The sequence below is a fragment of the Nicotiana tabacum genome, chromosome 15 (assembly GCF_000715075.1).
Source record: "Nicotiana tabacum cultivar K326 chromosome 15, ASM71507v2, whole genome shotgun sequence".
Taxonomy (NCBI): domain Eukaryota; kingdom Viridiplantae; phylum Streptophyta; class Magnoliopsida; order Solanales; family Solanaceae; genus Nicotiana; species Nicotiana tabacum.
Genome location: NC_134094.1, coordinates 11,846,506 through 11,852,476, shown reverse-complemented (window position 1 = coordinate 11,852,476; position 5,971 = coordinate 11,846,506).

The window sequence follows — 5,971 nt, the reverse complement described above, 5'->3', positions numbered from 1 at the left end:
TTGGGTCCGTCTAGGACAGATGTACCTGAAATAAAAGACCATCCTAATGCATCTTACGTGCTATGTGCGCATTTATTTGTTTCGGCTCATTTGTTGACTGGTTAAGAAAATAAAAACAACAGAAAAAGCAAGAGTGAGGTAGGATAGAAAATTCACCCGATTCTGAAAATCCCGGTATTTGAAAATGCCTAGAAACTCTGCCAAAATTTTCGAAAAAGAGAGAAAAAGAAAAAGCATTTTAAAAATGAAAGTAAGTCAATATCATGCTTTTCCAATGATGTCAAAACTGACCAAACTACGCGGGTCTGATTCTCACCGGATGTGAGATACATAGGCAAACCTCATTGGTGCCGACCCTAATTTTTCCAACCAAATAAATAAAGTATGTCCATTGATCAATAAATTAAAAAAACCGACCCAGCTTCGGTTAAAATCTGTGCCGTTTTTGCCGAAATAGCCTTAGAATACCTTTAAATTATCGAAGGGCTATTCTCTCCAAGAACGGACATGTCTGTCAATAAGGCATCATTGTTCCCATAAAATGCCTTACCCCGACCTCAAAACTTTATTTGAAAGTAGGAAGGGGCCATTATTGCAAAAATGACCATTTTGGCCAATGCTGCACAAATAACCACCTTCAGGTGATTTCCTTTTGAAAAATTGAAAACTAGTTTTTGCAAAAGAGTACGCTGGTCTGTCTTTCGAACTAGAGTCAACCCTAACCCTAACCATTCACAGGTACAAAATGAACATTGTCCAGAACCCGCCGTTAAATGTTATAGAGTAGGCTCCACTGCAGCTTCAAATGTGGTGGTATGACTTGGGTAAAGATGGTCAAGACTGGGTAATAGAACATTTGGGTGCTCTCACGGATATTATGAAAGTTAAGCCCCAGAATGATCTGATCAAGGTTTTAGTGCCCTTCTGGGATCCCGTTCACAATGTCTTCCACTTCTCGAACTTTAAGCTCACTCCCACCTTAGAGGAAATAGCCGTATATACTGGTTTCGGCCTGGAATTAAGAAAACAATAACTTATATTCCCAAGGACTCCCTCTGTGCGTCGGTTCTTTGATATCTTGAACACCAGTAAACAAATAAGGAAGAACAATGTAAACGATGGATGTTGTTCTTTCTACTTCCTGTACTCCAGGTATGGACATCCAAATGGGTTTGAAACGCATGAAAAAGGGTTGAACAACAAGCAAAGCAAAGATACTTAGAAAATTCATCGTCGCTTTGCTTTCATAGTGGAATTCCTGGGTATCATGGTCTTCCCAAATGAAAAATTGACGATTGATATCCGTATGGCTAGAATTGCACAAGTCCTAACTGCCAAAGAAGATCACACACTTGCTCCACTTATATTGTCGGATATCTATCGAGCATTAACACGGTGTAAGGTTGGGGCGACATTCTTTGAAGGTTGCAATATCCTTCTACAAATGTGGTTAATTGAACATCTTCGCCATCATCCGAAATTTATATGCTACGGCCCAAGCAAGAGCAACTTCATTGAGAGTTATGAGGAGAGGGTAAAAGATTACAATTCTCCAGAAGGGGTTGAAGCTTGGATCGCCCACTTGAGAACTTTAAAGGCGAATCAGATTGAGTGAACTTTAGGATGGCTCCCAGTGAGGGAAGTCATATACATGACAACCACAAAAAACTATTTGCTATTGATGGGCTTGAGAAGTGTCCAACCGTATGCACCCCAAAGGGTTCTGAGGCAATTGGGAAGGTATCAAGTAGTGCATGAGGATGAAGACTTGAGTGTCCAAGTTATTGAGCTATATCCCGAAGCCCCACTTCCCGTAGCTTTAATTCAACAAATCTGGAATGGGTGTCGATACTTAAAAGAGGACACCCAAGTACTTGATCTTGCCAAAGGCGAAGTAGATCCGGGCTATGCCGCATGGTTCGAAAAAAGGAATTGCATTGATGAGGAAATGGAGCTCGAGCCAGAAAGGCCCGCCAAGAGGCCTCATGTTCAAGTTTTTGGTGACAAAATCCAAGAACGGTTGGCCTGGGATAAAAAGAAAAGAAATATCAAGCCACTATCCATGCCTTGGAGGAAAAATTGAGAACCTCGCATTTGACAATGATTTGCAGGCGCAGGTATCTGAAGGTGAAAAGAGAAAGTTAACCCGAGAGAACGAGGCACTCCGAGCCCAACTCCGGAATATGAGGATAGCCGCTGAAACGCCTGTAAAAAGCGAGAGAGATGAAAAGATGATCAACAACTTAAGAATGAAGGTCCATGCCTATGCAGCTGACTTGATAAAAACCAAAAAAGATTTGCTAGATGCTCAAACAAAACTAGCTAAGGGAGGAGAAGAACATGCCCACCATTTGAGACAAAAATATGGCAAAGAAATAACAATTCTAAAGGAAAAGTTGTTTCCCCTTGGGAATGAGATGGTCCAGCAAACCAAAGATTTCAAAACAGAAAAAGAGCATTGCTACGCACTAATTTTCCAACTAGAAGAAAGTGTGCAACAGCTACACGACCAAAACAATACTAGTGCACAATTGTTGGAGGCCCGAGCACAGCAAATTGGGCGTCTGCTTCAAGAGAAAGGAGTTATCAGAACCAGGATTAATGAGATAACTGACTATATCGTGATGAAATGTCACGAGTGTGAAGACATGACTAGATCCATCTTTTTCGCTTCTATATGACCTTCGTCCACCAGGTAGTGGATGACTTAGACCGTCTTCAAGAAGATATTGTGTGAAGGCCCGCGCAAAGACCAGTTTATGCCCCACAGGATCCAAGAAGACCAGTAGAGGCTCTCGTGTACTTTTGACTTTCCAGTTTTCGAGTATGTACTTTACTGCTTTCTAGAGTTTTGTTCAAAATTGTTTTGTCGTTTATTTTGAGTCTGTATTGTTTTCCTTTATAGTCGTCAGTACTTTAATTCCCTGTAATGAAAAACCCAAAAAGAAGAAGAAAGAGATATCTTTGTTAATGAAATGAAAAAATGTGCTTTGTTACTTCATACCTATCCCCTGAACTACGTAATGATCTGATTCATGCGGCGTCATGATACGTAGGCAATCCACGCAGGATTCGATCATAACCCTAAAGAAAGTAATTAAGAAAACAAAAGAGAGAGACAATAAAGCCGAGATGAAACACATAGTCGTTGCAAAACATTTAGGAAAATGTTTAACTGTTTAGGTGCATTGCATCCCCCAATATGCGATACCCTATGTGTTAAATGTCTCGAACTAACCGGTTTGTTGTGTGTGCTTTAAAAGAACATGTTCTATTTTTAGGTGGTTGGTTTTGTGGTGGTAATCTGGCTTCACACCCTTATTTCACGAGATCTAAAGGAAGTATCTCCATGATCTCAGAAAGTCATATACCCATCATTGAGCCCGAGTATAGCCCGGTATCAGCTCCCGCAGTCAGAGTCAGCAGCTGCTAAGGAAAATAGAAGGCTACGATGTCGTATGCTAGAAATGTGGAACGCCTGGTCCAACGATAGGGAACCACCTAGTACTATCTCTGGATTCCCTGAATTGCTCCCCAGGACGGGAGGAACCACCAATGTCCCTATCCCAGTGAGCAACCCATTCATTCTGTTTGGGTACCCCACCATGTTAACCAACTTTGCTGGTATGCCTTCTGAGGTTCGCCCCCAGGCACCATCTTCAGGAATATCATCTACAGTGTTCACAACACCACCAGCCTCTAGCATGGTACAACCAACACTGCCTCGACAAACCTTCGAACCATCAACTTTTACTTTCCAAGCTCCTCAATTCCAATTGGACACCGCTCGGGTTACCCCAAATTCCTATCCTCAGCACCCACAATTTAAGTCTCCTGTAGAACATGAGAAATCCATGAGGAATCCTAAACAAAAGGAGATAGCACGAAAAATGAAAAGCATCGAGCAAAGCCTCAAGAACATGCAGGGCCTGATTGGCCAGAAGAACGTTTCATATGTGGATCTATGCATATTCTCTCACGTGCATTTACCCATCGGCTTCAAAACACCAAAGTTTGAAAGATATGACGGGCTTGGAGAACCGATTTCTCACTTAAAGCGATATTGTAACCAACTGAGGGGTGCTGGTGGAAAAGAGGAGCTGTTAATGGCCTATTTCGGAGAAAGCCTCACGGGAATTGCTTCTGAGTGGTATATGGACCAAGACATATCCCATTGGCATATATGGGATGACCTAGCCCGGGATTTTGTAAGGCAATTCCAATACAATGTTGATATAGCCCCGGACAGAAATTCTTTGACCAACCTAAAAAACAAAGCCTCGGAAAGCTTCCGAGAATACGCTATCAAATGGCGTGAACAAGAGGCCAGGGTTAAAACTCTGATGGATGAGACCGAGATGGTCAGTGTCTTCTTATAGGCCCAAGAGGCCGATTATTTTCAAAACATGATGTCTTCCATGGGCAAACCGTTCGCATAGGCCATTAAGATTGGATAAATGGTAGAAATCGGCATAAAAACAGGCCGCATCTTAAGTCAATCACCTCTAAGAGCCACTTCCCAAGCCATTCAGAGCGGCTCGGGAGGTTTAGCAAGCTGAAAGAAAAAAGAAGAGGGAGCCATGATGGCTTCGAGCTTAAGAAACTCTCGGCGACACAGGGATTATTCTGGTCCACCTTCCAGGGGCCCGCAACATTATTACCCCCACCAGGATGCAGCCTATGCTATGGACCCTCATCCTTATGCAGTAATGAACACTCAACCGTACACCCAGCCACAACAACATTACAATAAGAACAGATCTCCACCTCCAAGAAACAACCCTCCTCACCAATCCCTGTCCACCATAAAATAATTACCAATATAAAACCCGTCCCCATGAACTACCCAGAAAAGCTGACTTCACACCCATTGGCTAGTCGTACTCCAGCCTCTTCCCAAAATTAGTCCAAATGGGCCTGTTGTAGCCTGTACCTCCGAACAGACAGAACCCAGAATCTCCATCCTACAAGCCAGGTACCAGATGCGCTTATCACTCCGGGGCAGAAGGGCATGGCACCGAATATTGTTGTACCCTTAAGAGAGCAGTTGAGAACCTGATTGAACAGAAGAGGGTAGTGCTAAGGGATGAGTAAGTCCCCAATATAACCAACAACCCGTTACCAGCCCACAACAATGGGCCAGTCATCAGGATGATCTATGAAGACAAAGAATTCGACCCCGCATTAAAAGCGATTATTGCGATTGCTAATCCAGAGAAGAAACCTAAAGCAGTGGCAAAACAGACCAGGGATGAGAAAAAGATGAATTCCACTCCCCAAAATGAATAAAAGGACGGGGAAGCAAATACAGGGGCAACACCTGCCAAAGAGGCCATTCTCTACGTCCCAAGAGCCCCCCAAAAGGGACAACTCATGTTAAACCCTCCCAAGAGATTGGACCAGAGGAAAGCCATGCCAAATCTGCCAAAAATGTATGTACCAAAAGGGACTTACGTGGCACGGAGGCCAGTCATTCCACCTAGGATGGATGAGCCTTTGATCATTACCCGCATGCCACAAAATCCCATAAAAGACACTATTGTCGTCCCTTGGAACTACAATTAGACAATTGTCACATATAAAGGGAAGGAAGTTAAGGGGGAAGTGAATGAAACAAACTAATCTGGGAAGTATCATAACCCAGAAGAATTGAACAAAACCAAGCAGACGCGTTTCCCCCTCAAAAAGCTTGTTACTGCTGAAGAAACGGAGGAGTTCTTCCGGAAGATGAAAACCTCAGAGTATGCTGTAATTGATGAACTGAGCCCCCCCCCCCCCCCAAGTTTCACTCTTGTCTCTACTAATGAACTCAAACGAACACCTAAAGTTGCTTCTAAAGACACTGAATGAGGCGTATGTTCCAATTGAGACCACGGTTGAACAGTTAGAAAGAATGGCAGAGCAATTTTTTGAGGTCAACCAAATCTCCTTCAGCCGAAACGACTTGCCTCCCGAAGGAGCCTCCCACAAC